General features: G+C 36.1%; 1 protein-coding gene across 1 annotated transcript in view; it reads right to left on the reverse strand.

Annotated features, from left to right (window-relative positions):
• LOC134751241 (homeotic protein ultrabithorax) overlaps positions 1–18,739 on the reverse strand; it is a 166,287-nt gene that overhangs the window by 38,076 nt on the left and 109,472 nt on the right. The window lies entirely within an intron of this gene.

Here is an 18,739-nt window from a genome sequence, read left to right on the forward strand (position 1 = left end):
ACGTAGGGCACAGCTATGGTTAATATACATAAAATAATGTAAAAATAATGTAAATATCCAGAGAGGAAAACGGGGACTACGTTTATATGGAGAAGCGGCCGTCCCCTTTCCTATTAAGCTATGGTTTCGACAGTATTAAAATATACAAATATACAAGCCTTTTCCCTCAGCTAAAATTTATTGTTAAATTTTTTCAATATTTAGAATTATCTACCTGCCCTAACTTAGTTAGGCTCGTAACTCATGTTTTTGACGCGCTTTCTTTGAAGCTCGATGTCTCAACAGAATGTCGACGAGATATTTTAGCGCTTATTATTAGCGTTCTGGATTTGATCTGTCAGTGCCAAAATTAGAAGTGGAGTCGCGATGTTGGTATTAAGAAAAGGTAATAGGGTAGATATTTGCTGAGAGGGTCGAATGGATTTACCCCAGTTTGAAGTTAAGCGACAAGTAGGTATGGCTGAAGAAATGTCACTTTTGACACTGACAGATCATATACAATCAGGATAGTCCAGGGCGTCTAAACTTTGTCTTCTAAATCTACGTATATTTTTCCTGTTTTTCCAAGAAATAAAAAAGTCGATTTTCAATTCGAGTAAGTTCCTATATAATACTGCTCTCATCGAATCGAATTATTAGATTTAAAACACGTTTGGAAATGTTTACACAAATCATCATCATTCACAGATAATAAATGTAATATCGTGGTAACCCTAACCAAAAACCAACCCGAGGCGTCTTGATTATGTACAGAAAGCTCTCATTGCATGCCGCTGGGTTGCGTGCTCTTTGGAGTACCTAAAGGTCGCACGCTGGGACCATTTCTTTTTTTTCCCCATGTAAAAGGTACACGGTAGGCTATATACTCGTATGCGCGAGTTAATTAAAATCGTGCCATATCTATCGGTGCTACGTGGAATCGGTTGGTTTATTTATTATTAAACCTCGGAGCTTTTCTATGCACCCCTCTTTGAGAGAAAGTGGTGCTAAAATTGATAATATTAAATATTTATTGGCTGATACTTTGTATTGAATTCAAGTCAAATTATAGGATTACCTTTGACGTGATGGGTCTAGTCAAGTAGGTACCTAAAACTGGAAGCAATTTTAATATTTTGTTATGCAGATTAGTTCTTCCATAAACCCTTTGTGATTTGTAGAAAGTAGCGACATTTATTGTTTCAAAAGTATATTTTGCTATAGGTACACGTTAAGACGTTAACTAACATTGAAAATATTTAAAGGTTGCCTAATAAGTAATATAAATACTATGTAGTTTTATATGGCGAAAGTAAATAAGAAACACGTGCACTCATAGTAATCAGCCACTTAAACCACACATTGCCCGATAATACAAAAATAAACCAGCCGGGATCGAACTCACAACAATCTTCTCACAGTAAAAGGGTTACCGATTTAATGGCTTAATTATCTCAAGTATGCTCATCGACAAATATTTCTGATTTTGGCCTTTAATCTTTAACAATAAGAGTGGCGTTGTATTGATTCGTGAAGAAGCAGGGATAATCTTTTAATCTTAAGTTGGCATGAGGGAGACAATCGTGAGAATAGTCTATCTTCTTCGGATCAGTTAATACATAAGACAAAAACTGAATTTATTTATGTACAAGCTTAAAAAGGTACTAAAATATGACCTACATATTTTGAAGATGTTGTAGCAGTTAGTAGTCAAACACTTTATTGCACAAATAAAAGTAGGTATACAGAGAATCCTCGTACAATAAAATGTTTACAAAGGCGAACTTATCCTTTTAAGGGATAAAGTAGGGGGAATGTGTATCTATCTTATAGAGTCTAGGTTGTAAATAAACTGCTGCACATAAGAAATTGTGTAAAATATCCTCTAGGTATTTTATTTCCCGCGTGGAAAGATTAGTTGCCTAGGTATACATAATTTATTTGTATTTACGAGCTCCGTCGGGCCAAAGTTAAGTGCTACCTTTTTAATAATTAACAAAAATTCATTGGGCTACTAGTGGCTAATTGAGTGACGCTAATTGCCTAAGCCGTAAAAGCCTGAGGGTATACCACGTAAATTGCACCAGGCTTTTCTTTCCTTCTTGGTAAGGGACTTAATATAATTTATACGAGTTTTTTTCAAAGATATAGGTATATATACAAGACAAGTAGGTCCCTATGTACATCGATAGTAACTATCTACATTGACTTTCTTTCCGTTTTCTGTTTCTTATTCACTTTTGTATAAAACAAAATATTTAGATACATTATTGTTAGCAAACCTTACTTATACTACTTTACAAATGACTGTTTTAAAGGTCAAAGTATGCGCCATCCACTTGACTCCAACGGTAGCATGACATTAAGCACTTCAAGATGGCCACCAAATCGACAAAAAATACGCAAAACGTCACCAAACACCACATGTCTCACTAATTAAGCCGACCATAATTTCGGTGTCAATTTGCGCCTTGTAAATTCACCTCAAAATCCGGAGTACACCATAAAAGTAATAAACATGACGTAAATGGCTTCATTAAGAACGAGGGCGGGTCCGCGACCTAGCAAAAAAGACGTGTAGTGACACTACACAGTGAAAAAACCTTAATAGGTATATAATGACGGCAAATGTTTCCGTAAGAAACAAATCTGGAAATATCATCTGCTTCGACGCGGTAACGGCTTCCATATTGTTGGGGCTGAAGATTGTGACGTCGCTTAACGTTTCCTGTTACGTTTGATATGGTAACGTAATGCTGGCGTAAGCATTTGATTATTCATATATTGTCGGGGTTGCGTAATATTTTAGTTATTTTACTGCGACTGGCTAATATACAATACGGGATTTATTGGATATGCGTCTGAAATAATTTCAGAGCTCGTGAAATACATATTGTATTTTATGAACAAAGCTTTAAAAAAAGGGATGACAGTGAAAGAGTACGTTTTTAAATTTAAAAGAATATCTCTTTCACGGAAATCAAGCAGTGACCGTTCCCATGATTCCCTTGTACAGTACAAGTGTCAGCCCAACCCGTTTTGCAACACGTGTCGCCAAATAAAAGAAACTTGCCCGCCTCCCCCATCTCCCCCCACGGCGACAAAAGGATTGCGCATTCTACCCAAGTTATATTAGTCGTAAAGAATTTTGGACTAAGATCTATAGCTTGTAAACGCAGTAACTCTCAATGGTCCCGCAATTGCGGGAGACATTCGCAACAACTGTTGTTTTGCTTCAACGTTTTAATTGTTCCTAATTCGTAAAACTTTTCCACGTGATTTACAACTGTTGTTTTAGTGGATCGGCGGCTTTCGAGGGCCATTTGTCGTCTTTTTACAAACCCGTGAACATGTGGTTCGGGACGTTTGACAACGCTGGAAGTGGTTATTTACATTGTGGGGTCGTTAGTGAGTTTTAATGGTGAAAACAATTGTTCCCGCACTTTTTTACTTTTATGAGACAAAAAACAAAAACCGAATCTTAATTATGACTTTTTTTGTCCATCCGTGTTCCTGATGCAAATATCTATTCATCAGCAGATCGGAGCGGAGTAAACGTTTTTAATCATCGCAATGTCATCAAGTTTTTTTTCATTATTCCAATTACTGAGCATACGAAAAGGGCAACTCGCGACTTTTTATTTATAGTTCATTTTCATTACGTTATCGGCACCAGCACTGAATATCTAGATTAGATTTATCTTAGATAGCCCTGCCCCGGCGAGGAGCCAATTGTCGTTTTTGCATATTTCAAAGGAAGGGCTGCATTAAAACTGATCACGTCGGCAAATATGCCCACGCGCACAATTTTCTTCGATAAAATTATGTAAAGTAGATATTTGCGAGCCGGGTCTAATGAGAGATAACACTATGTGTTCGAGCATGCCCTACTAGTCACTTTAGTGTCTGGGACTCGTCGAGACAGCGACAGTCTCGCATATTACATAAATTACATAATATCTAATACATGTGTGCAATTTTCTAGTGTATAACCGGTTTAACATACTTTGTGACGCATGGCAGACATAGTAATTTTTAAACCGTTTAAAAATTATAGTGCTCACAAACAGTGCATGTTGACCTCATGCGTTAATAAGTTTCTATTTGAATATACCTACAGTTAGGCGCATGCATAACTAACAAATGACATACCTATTCAAGTTATTTACTTTGAAAATTTGTTATTTTCAATCCGACTGAAAGATATAAGATTTAATAGTATGTATAGTACAAAAACCGCAGTAAGTCCTTTTGGTCAGATTAAATTATCAGGTAAAATTATATTTGCACGACATCACCGCATAACTTTCCGAAATCACAGTCATCTGACGAGTTTCTTATGTAAAAAAATTAAATTAACATCTCATCGTGCAACGAGCTCAAATAATCACTGCCTCTTTCGGGTACAATTTACTTCATAACATATTCGACCAACCGGCTCAAGGAACGTAATCACTCAAATTGGTAACGCGAAATCGCAAATTACAAAATTGGCATGAAAACATCCTGGTACGACAATCCGGCGAGAAATTCGTGTACACCTCTCAACCTGTGCATGTGTAGGTACATGTAAAAGGAGGACCTGCCACTTGGGTGGTCCCCGGATCGAGTCTGCTATAGCTGCGTTCGCGGCTGCCGGTTTATTGATACCTATAGCTGAATTAATATTTAAATAAACGCTTCGTTGAATTACGGTATCAATACGCGACGGTATTAAAGCGAATGCAACTGCGGCGAATGAAATCGTGTGCAATCTTTTCGTGATCATCGAGTGCTTTGAAGACGTAGATTAAATTCTATCCTAGTTACCTAACAACATCCGCACATTTTCAACACTTTAGTAAGTTTAAATCTTCTCGAGGCAGAGGTGTAGGGTTAGAGCTGGCGTAGGTTTATTTGACGTTCATAAGCGCATTGTAATATGCTTACTTGAATATTAATAAACTATCTTTATCTCTAGATTTTCCGTCACTAAAGCGAAGTCGATGCTTGGAAATAAAAATAATGATCAACAATTTATTGGCCCTTAAAAAGTCAGGTTTAGGTAAGTATTAAGACTGCTACCTATTGCCATTTCAAATCCAGAAAGACACGGAAGTCACGACACATTCGCTATGTACTTTTAATAGGACATCGCGGCTAAAGGCCGCGCGGACTCCCAATCAGTCCACTAGATGTGTATCGACTTAAGAGGCCGCTTGTTATCTCAAAAACGTAATATGAATAATACATTAGCCAAGGCAGTACTCAGGCACTGGCACTGCTTAATTGACTGAAAGGTTTGAAATGAAGCAAGGCTTTCGTCGAACAATCGAGCTTTTTATATAATGCGAAACCGCTTTGAGGAACGATTAATCGATGCCTAGATATATTATTTATTGTGTTGGAGCATCAGTTTTAACGACAGTCGCTGCCTTTTCTTATTGACAAATTGTCAATGATAAAATCAACCTGATTCATTAGTTCATTTCTTCTTGGTATGTATATAAAAACGACAGTAACTTCTGTTTAGTTAAATATTGTAGCACTGGTAACATTAAATGTCATTGTTTTTTTAATAGCTTTCTTATCAAAAAGTCACAAAACAATCCCACCAAAAACATTTTCATGTAAAATGTTGCCAAGACGAAACCATAAGGTTCGCACTGTCAAAAAGTTACCAGATCTCTTGTAGAGCCAAGCTTCTAACTCTACAAGCCCTATCTTCACAAACTCTACACCTTAATCAAAATATGTGGCTTGGCCATTTCGCTATCTTCACATGGGCGTAACGTGAAAAATTTATTTACTATTCATTATTTTTTTATTATACGATACAGTAACGAAACGGTCAAGCCACATATTTTGACTAAGGTGTGGAGTTTGTGAAGTTAGGGCTTGTAAAGTTAGAAGCTTGGCTCTACAAGAGATCTGATAACTTTTTGACAGTGCGAGCCTTATGGTTTTGTCTTGGCAACATTTTACATGAAAATGTTTTTGGTGGGATTTCAATTCTTTTTATAAGTTGCTTATGACAATTTTCCATCCCCTAATTTAAAGGGTTCCAAGGGTATTTTCTATTAAAAATCTTGAAATACGTATCTTTCATACAATCTGCTTTTTACTGATTCCCCAATCCCCATACAAACTTCAACCCCCACTTTCCTGCCTAACGCCATTTTCCACCCTCTTTTCACTCTTACGGTATGATTTTTGGGGTTGAAAACTATTTCTGTATCCTTCCCCATAACAAAAATTATTTTAACGAAATCGGTTCAGCGCGGTTATTGCTTCCTCATACAAAATTCCACCCCCCTTTTCACCCCTTTAGGGGCAAAAGTTTCAAGTTTTTGAATTTTTTTGTTGTTTGTGTACTAATACTATCTTACATATCAAATTTCAGCTTCCTAGGACTTCAGGAAGTACCCTAAGGGTTTTGATGATCATCAGTGAGAGGGTGACGAAGTCGGGGTTTCTTAGATATGAATAAAATCTAGCTATGCAATTTAAATTTTTTATGCTTAATATGTCCACTATAGTCCAAACCCAAATTATGAGGGTTCAAAAAAACGACGAAGCGCTTCGAGAAAAGGTAGGTTGTGCCTCTGCGCTTCGCTTTGCTCGTCTTGGCGGGGGCACCCAGATAGAAAACACCTACGTGCCTATTACTTATCTACCTGCCAAAGTGGTAGGCAGTTACTATTTAGATGCGTATCTAGGCATCATTGTAGGTTTCAATTAAAATGCAATTAAGCTGGGTGTTCATTATCCCGTGTAGGTAGGCTGTGTAACAAATTCGATAGGACGAGACTTAACGCTTACCTCAGGGGCGGGATATCTTGTAGCTTTGCAGATAGGTTTAAATTGGCATTTATTAGAGGGCAAAGTTCATATATTTTAAAGGTAAACATTTAAAAGGTATTCTACTGAGGAAGTCTGAATTAGTTTTTCATAATATAAAGTTTGTCTGTTGTCTGGTTTTTTTTTATCTATAGGAGCCTATGTGTCACGGTTGACTATCTCCTACCTTACGTCTCCCCTTAGAGGCTGAAATGTAATATTTTTTTTAGTATTAGATACCATTACAAATGTTCCTTATTTATTAAATTGAAAACTAAAAACTTTTACACCGCTATACCGATTAACGCCACCGTTTAAAATAATTGCGAAACATAACATGGCATGAAAAACAGCGCGATCAAGCATCGAATTATCATTTTTGCACCGAACCGAAACTCGGTTTATTCCACGTGTACCCCTAGACGATAATTTCGGTAAATGCAAATTGCTAAATGATGGGCGGAGATCAACATTTCGATAAAAGTGTCGAAACCGAGAGAGCTCCCGATAATGCAGCACTGCAATTACACGACCTTATGTTTTGGGCGACTGAGCATTTCGTGCGGTCTGGTCTGATTTCTTTTAAATCACGTGTTATTTATCAGCCAGCAATAGCAGTTTTCGCCACTAAATCAAACGATAAAAATATAGCAGTATACTTACTGTCTTAAATATCAAATTTCATTTTCAATTTATATCTTTATTGTATTTTAAAACGTTGACCCTATGAAATTGAGTATGTACCCCAAAACAATATTCGCATTCATCTAATGCCACTTTTCGATATATTGGTTCAATATCAAGCCATAGATCAGAGTTAATTCAATAAGAATTGGACGGCCCTAGAGGATTAGACCAAAACCCTGACGTATGTGACACGTGAAAGCCTCAGACTATTTCTTCGGGAAGGGGCGCCGGTCGCCCTTTTAAAAATAAATTTAGGCAGCAGATGCCTGTTTAACCCAGCATTAAAGCACATTAGTGTTCACGATGCAACCTACGGCCGCATCCAAAATGAGATCTCAATCGTTCCGAACACTCTGATGATGAATATAATCGGCTGCTCAAAGCAAATGCCGCTATAAATCAGGAATACATCGATTTCAAATGAAGCGAATAATTATTATTTGCGCAATGTTCAAACAACAAAGACAAGTACTTACATATATTTGGAACGAACAGGGGGCGCGAGTTTAAAATAGTTTCACGAATCCATTCACGCAAATAATTTTAACAAAGCTGAAACCGACGCTAACAAGATGCAGCTGTCGCGTCTCTCAGGCGTCACGTTTTGAAAAACTCGAGTTTTCGAAAATAGAATATAAAATGTGTCACTCCTTCCCCGATAAATCAGAGGTGATTAATGTATCTAAGTTAGGAACGGAACGCACCGCGTGACGGGGCAGTCCCTCATTGGGTGGCGAGGACGCCATATTGCTCGGAACTTGTAGCTGTCAAACTTTGAAATATGGCCGCCGGCTTTCTCCGCGTTCGCGTTACTGTACTGTCTCAAGTAAATTAAACCGTATGAAACCAGCGCGAGCTCATGCGAGCGCACAACAATATCTTATAGTTTTAATAAAAAGCTCCATTGTCATGCCATTTAAGGTGGCCTTTGTCTATGAAAAAACCTACCGGTAGCAAAAAAAAAATTATTATAGCACGGCAGTATTTTGAAAAATTGACGTATTGTTCACGAGGTGTAAAATAAAATTATATAGCCCGTAACATTCACATAAATGCCCATTAATTCATATTTTGACATTTTTAGCCAAAACATTTTGTATTTTTATTGTAATATTTAATTTATAAGCTTGACAGATGTGACAGATAAATTGATCCCGGACCTTTTAAGTGGGTGGGTATCTCTACACCTTTCCGTTTGGTTCATCTTAATTTTTTGTCCCGTAATCAATGCAAAAAACTATATTCTGCTGAACTTTTTTTTTTTAATACATAGTATTACACAGGTACCTATGTATTACTTCTACTATGAATTTAAATTTAGCTGTGTCATTAGCAACGCATCTTCAGAAGAGTCTTAAGGGCTGTCGAGCCGACAATTTGCGATTTGTCCTAGCAACGTAAAGGCGAATAATACTGCACCGGTCGCAATCTTGCTCAATTTCACATTATTACGGAGCGGTAGTTGTACGGACAGCAAGCGCTTCAACAACCGACGACGCGTTATTTTTAGTAGATTGTTAACCAAGGGTTGAAAGTTGAAAGGCACCCATTTCTGTCGAGGTAGTTTGGCGCTCGAACGCATAGAGTGATTTTTATCTTATAAGTATTTTAGTTTCATGAATATAGTGCTAAATAACTAAAAATCCACAGTGGAATATTGTACATTGTTCCAGGCTGGGAAATAAATACATTTTTTTTCCATGTTAAATCCATCCAGTTGCTCGTGGGACGGGGACGCAGAAGAGTACACCACTTTTCTGTACTAGTGCAGAAACGTATGACTTTCTTCGCACTTTTTAGAACATCAACGACCCACTTTCAGGGCATGAGATATGAAAAAGAAATTAAGCTGCAGGCAGTGATTACGCTATTTTATACGCTTTTCTTGTGATATAATTTTTCTAGGACAATTTTATTAATCTGTCTGATTATTAGTTATAGGTTAGGTTAATTTTTTTTAACATATAATAATACATTTTGGCGAACTTTATTAGCACGAGTTGTCATGGTCTCAATTTTATCGTTTATCGCTCTATATAATGATTTACCGAAATAGATAAACGTAATCATTATAGTGATGTCATAGATTAAGAAAAACAAGTAGGCAAAATTTATAATTAAAGTGCAGAACGCGCAAAAGGGTCGAGAATGAATGAATCGTCAAATTGGTTTATCAAATAAAAAAAAAGTGACGCAATAAATATATACACCATGCGTTCATTAAGATGCTAACCATACCGATTTGTTCAATAGGTGTAATAAAGTATCAGTTGAAATAAAATCACGGAGTTGCAATACTTCGCGGGGGTTTCATTAAATTGATGGCCTCTTAAACCCACTTGATAACGCGGCGAACAGCTATTGACACAAGAATCTATCGTATTAACCATTTACGTGTACTTTATGACGCATTGACAACCATCGAGCGCAAGATCGATCCATAGATTATTATCTGTGGATAAATACTCTACATTCTGCAGGACTAATAGGGTACGTTAAGGTAATATTGATGAATTGGCAAGCATGTTTGGTTAAACATCTGTATAGATGTCTACTGAAAATGCTAAGACTAAATTCACATGTATGTGTATGTATAGTTTCACATAGGTATTTAAACATAAAAGTCAAAGTCAAAGTCAAAGTCAATATAATCTTTATTTAAATAGGCCTAGCAACAAGCACTTTTAAATTGTCAAGTTTTAAATATTACCTTAATCTAAATATCAGAGCAATTTATTGATGCAGTTATTCTTAAAAAACATTGAATTATTATAGATATGTCAAACTTAATAATAAGAATTCACAAAAGGATCGTCAAACACCAAAATTGTATAAAAAATACTAGTCTAGAAACTTTCTAGAATAAAAATCTAAATGTCAAAAAATACAGATTACCTAATATAGGTATTCATTGAATTATCAATTTCATCATTATTAACACAATATTTTGGCTTTAAACCTAAGATACACGACAAACTAAAATATTAGCACAAGGTATTTTCAAAACAAGCCTTTGAAGATACCACTAAACAACCCGCTTGAAATCCTCCTTCAAAACTTTGAATCCATTTGAAAAATTTAAATGGCCGAAGGATACAAAGCTAAGTCACCTGGAAAGTTGGTATTCAGCAGAGTTGGGCGTTGCTTCTTAAGTTAAGTCAGACTTAAGCAAAGAAACCGCAGCGCCGTGCAGTCTGACGACCGACTTAAATCTCAGACGGGGTTTAAGGCTTGATTACATTAAGGAAGTAAACAACTTATTTACCTACAGCACATGTACATAATGGGTGACCTGAACGTCCTAAACTACCCACGAATAAAGCAATTTTCAAGCTCTACCAAAGGGTCGGAACGAAGATTGGATTCCAAGATTTTTACAAGGACTTCGACACTTACGACACATAAAAACAAAGCTAAATAAAGATTGTTCCCATTGTACCATATATAAGTTATTAATCATTTTTTGTATTGATTTCAGAAAAAAATGTAAACAAGTAACATGCGTTTAAATTTTTTCTTCTTCCACTTTCCGGTGATGGGAACTTTCGGGGGAGGTGTAATGGCAATTAGCCACTCTCAGTGTTTAGCAGGAACACACTGGATTACTGCGACCTAAACGCATACCTATTGCTTGTGTCAGCGCAACCTAACGTGTATATATGTCTAGACAGGTTTAAAAAAAATATTATTATACGTTTTTAAACTATCACACTTAAGGTGTTTCACTACTACCCCCTGCCACTGCTCGAGACGATATATGTACTAGGAAAGAATGAATGGAGGCCGATAGAGAGATAGACGTGAATGATCAGATAAAATGGTTCAAAGTAGGTAGAAGGAAAGTATCTTTGTATAATAATTTACTATAAAATAAAATATTGGACGACAATAAGGCAACAAAAATCAAGGAATAATTTTATTTGAATCAAATGTCACAATATATCTCTATTCGAAAACTGCAAGTTGCAACGTTATGTACTAATAAAGAAAAACTTAGTACTGTTGGAAACTCCAAGTGAGTACATGGACAGCTTTTATCGAATTTGTTATTACCCAACTCAACTGTTCTATGTATTTTTCATAAGATGTAAATCACTGAACACATTTATATATTACTTTCAGTGTAACTTAAAGCGTTCCAAATAGAAGAGGCATATGAACAATATAAACTTTATTTTTATTACTAATATAACAAGACTTATTGTAGCAAAGATAGATTACACTTGCCAACCTTACAATGTATTTTATGATTGCGCTTCTTGGCTTAAACTTTAATCCTGTGTGCATTATGCCTAACAGTAAGTTTGGTAGTTGAGCCAAGGCAGGGATGCGCCGAGATTTTGCCGGCATTCGAAATAAATATTCCAGATCTGCAGTCCGCATTCAACGCTGAGACGCTGGCAGTTGCAGTTTCATTCAGGATTCAGTTCCTTGTATCTTTTGTTTACTTTAAATAGACTGATGTAGACGGCAATTAAACGTTTTACATAGTCTTGTTACTGGGAAACTTTTCCACTTAAATTTTCCAATTTAAATTAGCTTTAAAATGAATATCTACGTTTGAGTTGTACATATTTTATTGTATTGTAGCGAAATCTCAAAGTGAAGAGCATTTACAAACAAGATGATCGCCTCAACCTATCACGTCACACTACAACATCCATAAAAATGTTCCCCCAAACCTGAGTCAATAAAGATAAAGGAAAACTAATATCAAAACACGAATAGGTACGTGATAAGAAAACATTTATTCGCCATGTTTAATGCATGATTTGTCATAATTTTCCAGCCTCCCCGTTATTTTGTTGCGCGAGGAAATGGGCGAGCATGATTTATTACATATCTTATTTATCTCATTTATCTCGGAGGATTGTTTAGGGGAAACATTGGAAGCATTTTCAGGTTTATTAACAAATATGTTGCAGAGATTGCGGAGAGTAATTGCGATTTATATTTGTGTTGTCCATTTCGCCCTCGACTACCCGAAATATGGTCTTAGACGTATTTACTTTGACTAATTGTCTAAGACGTATTTACTTTGACTAAATTGAGCTTTGAATATTTAAACAGATAGGTACCTAGTATCCCTACTCTTAGGTTTTGTTTTTGCTGCGTTGTTCTTGTCTCAGAGCTACCAACAGAGTAAATTGCAACGGAGCTTTGCTGGCTAACTATTATTTACATAATTTATAGACAAGCATAATAGATATAAATTACGTATATAATCGCCGGATGAATTAATTTCTACATTACGTAAATTATACTTCACAAAAGTCAAGATATATATAATACACCAATAGCTTTATCGCTATAATTACGCTGCAATACTTACCGGCGCAAATTTAAGCCGCAAGTCGCCCATAAAAAAGGAATGTTTTTATTTGAGCCTTTAAATTCATCCCTCCGTACTAAGCGGTGATAAAGCCGCGAATCAAAAGTTGGCCATAAATAACAATATGGCGTCCAGTGCCCCGTGTTTGCTCTCGCCCACATAATCCGTTCGTACGGCGGTAAATCCATCCAGCAGTGTCGCGTACACCACTAAATCATCATAAGAGAATCCCGCTGTTATGTTACCTATAATGCAATACCTATACTGTATGCTGCATATCATGATTAACTTCTACTTCAATCTGCCAATACAAGCAAAGCATATTATGTTTTCGTTTTAATGGGCGTATTAAAATAACTGCTAAAGTATAGGTACTTATTAATAACGAAATTGGTAGGTTAAGTTGAGGAAAATGTTAGTTACTTTGTCTGTGAGTCGATTTAAAAAAATATGGCCCACCTTCACGAGAATATTTTAATCGTTATATTTGGCCGGAGAGTTAAAAGCGGTTGCGAACTAATAACGTTAAACCTATTCAGATTTATGTCCCGATCGCCCAATATCGCATGGGGCTGAAAAACGCCAATTTATTCGATTCTTTTTACTCGATTTGGGCCGGCAGTTACTGAAAAAGTTTGCATCGTAATGCTATCGCGCGGCATTAGTTTTGCAGTTTATCAGCGTTCTCGCTGTGGCGGCTTTGAGGGATTAATCTGGCGGTGCTGCGGGGAATGCAATTGTGAACTTTGGAGATAAAAGATTGCAACTGCAGTGGCTGTGGCTAGTAAATCTTAGATAACTATAAAAATTTAAATAAACAAAGCTTTGCTGAAAGTTTCGTATATTGTAATGCATAATTATGTACATACTTATAATGTAATACAGTGAGCTAAATCTTATTGAACTTCCTTTGGATACAACTCTATAGAATATGACTTGTCTAAGCATCTAGGACAGGTTGAGCTAAAGTGTTAATACCTACATGTTTAATGATTGCAGCTGGTAGCAGTTGGTAGCTTTTATAAAATAAAATTCGTATGTAACAAAAGTTTAGCTTGGCTTTTTAGCGATAAGACCGCCTGTTGTTTACTCCGCTTGTGTTGCTTTTATTTATGTAAGTATTATTTCCTTCTATTAAGGTGTGCAATAAAAGTATTGGACGTATCGCATTATTCGTATTGTATTGTTTTTACTTTATTTTATAACTTGAAAACCTTCTCAAACAAAACAAATAAGTAGGTAGGTACACAAGGCAAACATTTGGCATCAAGATAACTTGAAGCCTGGGAAAGAACATAGGGTAGTTTTATCATCATCATTCCATGCAAAAAGAGTCGCGGGCAGACGCTAGTTATGATATAATGCGTCGTCGCGTCCGACAGTCATCAAAACAACTCTGTTACGCATTTGACTGATTTACACACTGGTGACTAAAAATATATCTTTCCGCACAATTCCGCTTGTTTGTCTGCTTTCCGCTGATACACGCATAAATCCTGTTACTCCGGCACAAAACGAACTAAGTCCCTTCGTAGTTCATCTAGGCTTAAGCCCTTTTAGATTCGCATGCATAAATTGTGCGGAAAAGCCAAATTGCAGCGATGCCTCACGGCACTCTGGGAAAATTGTGTGTTTTGTGAACAAACATGGTTTTATACAATTTTAGTTTTATTACTGCTTCATATCTATTTGAATTTTAGTGTCATTATATAGGTAAGTACCTAATATAATATTCGTTGAAACTCATTGTCGCCTGCATACTACAGATAACAAAATTATCTACAATCCTGTTCTTAATTAAGTTCAAAATATGCGAATTAAGGTGCGTATGTCCTTGTAAAGTCACTTCGGTTTACGGTATCCGTCTTTCCAAGACAATCTCTGTGAATCGTGACTAGTTTCGCAACGATTAATAACAACGGAAACCTAGAAAACCGTTTACCTTAGTTAAATCCTAAACCCTACATCCGAGCACTAACAAGAAACATTCCCCTAATTCCATCGTCGTTGGCGGGCGCACGAGGCAGCTATCACTTCCATCTCCGTACGTCCAATAAACCGTTGACGGACGGACAGGACTAACAAACGTAACTGATCTGCGGACCTATTGTTCGTGCCACACACGGGCTGCACTATACGTCGTACATAGGCCTGCTTTCAGGTTGTTCAACATGGGTTTTTACAGGGTTGTATAGTTAAAATTTTCTGAGTTGATTTTTTCCGCTCAACCCATAATCTGTTAAACAAATGGCATTGTTTCTTTTATGCACTGTGGGAGCTACCGAATTTGACATGAGAGAAGCATCATGCCAAACGGGCCAAAAGGCATCAATTTTAGCGTTCTACTCATACGAGTAATTCTGGTGGTGGTTTGGTTAATTCTGGTGTGTCGCTCGGAGTATTTTTCACATTTCGTCTGTTTTTGCAAAAAAGCGGATGCCTGATGTTAATTATGTTATAATTAAACTAAAAATACGTATTCTAAAAAACCTAAGTAGATTATACGTACGTTCCTTATAAGCGATTTATAATATAAAAATGAAACTATGCAATTATTTATAACGTTCGTGCAGCAATTTTATGTGTAACCAATTTCCACCATAACTCAAGTTTAAATGTAGGTATTTTATAAACACCACATTAAATTAGAAAGATAAACATTTCATATTCACACAAATGTGTGGTTTGTGAAGCTTTTATTCAATAGGAGTGTTTACGGGGAAATGCGGAACCATTTTGCAACGGGCCAGCGCAGTCACAATGGGGGGCGTACAATTAAATGAACACTTTAACTGGCTAAAGAGTTTATAGTTTCTTCGGACCTGTCTAAAGTCAAGCTGTGAAGCAATTTTTGTTGTAAAAATTACTGAAGCATAGATTTCTGCTATACCTACTTCATTAAGACCGAAGTAGGTAGGTCACTTGAATCTACCTTTACTTATTTCGGCGGTATTTTAAAATATGGTATTTTAGGTTTTGTCGAAGGAACGTGTGTTTGTAAAAACGCAATATTTAATAATAACTTAATTAGATTAGTTATAAATAACTGAAAAAATATGTATTTAGACAGCTAATTACATAGATGAAACCGGAAATAACATTAACAACAATAAAGTTTAGTTACACACAAATTTGCACATAAAATAATAATGCATCGCCCAGTTTCACAACAAAATCCGGTCTTTTATTTATTTGGGGCCTTAGAAAATGTTTATATGAACTACAAGATTAGAAATAAAAACAAACGTAAGTGGGTCAAAATTCTTTTCGTTGTCTTGTTTTTTGTCCCCAAAACTCTGACGGAGTAGAGCTTTTAATATGGGGTGAAATTTAGTTTTATTTATCTTAAGAATAATCTACAGCTAGTAAAACATGCAATAAGCACTCCACTTTTTTTATTTATTTGATTAAAGACAAAAATAGAAGCGTGTCAGAAACAAGACAACGAAAAGAATGTTGACCCAAGTATAGACCTATATATAGACATATTGACAATTAAAATAAAATCTCGATCTCGAAGAGTTCCGCAACAGAATCCGGTCATGATTCAGTACCGGGCTCAAACAATGCCGGTATGAGCTATAAGCGCGCCGAGTGGTACGTCAGCTGGCCTGTTGTAACCTCAGTACCTTTGTACGCGATCTATCTGAGGATTGATCTTGTAAAGACCTATTCCGATACTTAGATAAGTAATGGTTATCCTTCCACTTAGGGCTTTGAACGGTTCTTCTAGTAATTCATTGTCCGCAAAGAGCCAACCTCGATTAACCCTTCGATTAATTAACTTTGAAGTTAATTTTAAAATAAATTTATACACGCTTTGTTTAAAATACTGAAAAAAAAAATTGTATACATCCGAACTTATTTCTAGTACTTATTTATTTAAATTTCTGTCTGCTTAGTCATTTAGGAATAAGATCCTTAGCTGTTAACTTTCTGAGCATTTTCAGCAAACATTAGTGAGTATAAATAATATTCTGCAAGTGAGCCAACATAATTATAAACATTGCTGTATATCTTGATACTCGTATGTCTATAATACCTACAAAACTGTATCCAAAACACAAACAGGGCTAGATAGTGATCTAGGTACGGACCTAGGCTAGGTATTAAATTGGCCCGAACGACGTTAACGAGCATATTGGCGCGTAGGGTGCAACGTGCTAGCTATCACTTACCCCCGGCTAATTCACCGTGACAAATTAACAACGGGCGAATTTAGGACTGGGTAATATGGCCATACGTCTAGTGAGGATAAACCTATAGACAATATTGTGCATAGAGAATTATAGTAGACCTTGATTTGACTTCATTTGCTAGAACTGTGTGAGTGGATACACAAAAATTTAATTATCTTTCAGCCAGAAGACAGTCAACGCTAGATAAAGTACTTACTCCTTTCCCAAGAATCTGAAAACGTGTCTTATTTAGTTATGTTTCTTACATCTTTTACTTGCCGTCAAGTATACAAAACTTAGTTTGACTACCATTTCGTAGGTATCTCTCTCAGTTGCTTTGCTGGAAGAGAAAGGGATAAGTTCGCCTTTATACAGATTTATACACATTGTATACACACTTTGTACACATGGAACGGTTGCCTGCGATCTAACCCAAATTACCAGCACAAATATGTGTCACAAAAACTAAAATGTTGAGTAAAATTTCGTTGCTAAAACACTATAAACATCAGTTTCGTGAAAGCAGTATTAAATTATACGGACAATAAACGGAAACGGAATATCACAGAGGTGACGAGTCGAGCTTCCCACATAACTCCCACCTTATTCTACCAACCAGTCTTTCTAGCCATATAAAACAATACATACATACGTTTTCTCTTCCTATTCTCGGTAAATATACAGACATTTATTTTAAACTGCAAGTTATAACATTTCAAGAAATCTTATCTATTCTTACTTATAGTACTCATTACCTAAATTATAATCCTTAAAAGAGAACCTAATGAAAACCAATTAAATGTAGTATTTTATATAAATTGTTATTTAGACAGCGTTCTTGTATTTAAGAAAACAAACTAACTGAATGATAAAAAGTCGCAGTGAGCCAATCTGAACCATTATTACCCAGGCGTAGACCGGGAGGTTACCTTTAGTCTAGCTCGGTTATATACTAACATTTAGGTATCGTGTCTCTCAACTATGAACGGAATGATCGAGATTCATCACTCCAAGAGATAGGAGAAGTATATTTACAGGCATGTTTCCGCACTAGCTACTATTCCGGACTAGCGCCTACTTTGCGTGACATTATATTATAACCAGGTAAATAATATATAAAAAAATCTACCGGTGAAATCGATATCCGTCACGTGTAAAAAATGAGTGAAGTACTAATAATAACACGCAGGGCAATAATGGCAATATTAAAATCTCATTAATAAAAGGCAGCAGTCAAGTTAATTGGCCGCAGTATAATGAAATGAGCGGAATCCACAAAATAAATAAATTGATTGATGACTTCTCGTCACGAATCAAAGTGCTTGATGCTCGCATTTCATACGAAAATGGTTTTAGTCTCTGTGGTATGAAATTTTTACAGGACGTAAACTGCGGGATTTGTAGGTAAATGTGCAATGTATCATTTAAAAAATCGCGTTAGTTTTTAATTTTCAATAAGTATAAATCGTTGACCCATATTCTTTAAGCCAATTTTGTTTTATCAAAACAATAGCACTACCTGTATTTGCCAAAAAACTTCATTGACTGCGAACAATGACTTCATTTTGCGCAACCCAAACAAACTCTTCGAAAGCTTTTACTAAAAACTTTTAGTAAAAAACTTAACGGTTATAGACGCACATTATTATGGCATATCGTAAAAGTACGAACAATCATTTTAACTTTTACCTTTGTGTGCGGATAAAGGGAGAAAGTTGCACAACGGTCAGTCCAACTGTAATAC

This window comes from Cydia strobilella, chromosome 2 (assembly GCF_947568885.1).
Source record: "Cydia strobilella chromosome 2, ilCydStro3.1, whole genome shotgun sequence".
Lineage (NCBI taxonomy): Eukaryota > Metazoa > Arthropoda > Insecta > Lepidoptera > Tortricidae > Cydia > Cydia strobilella.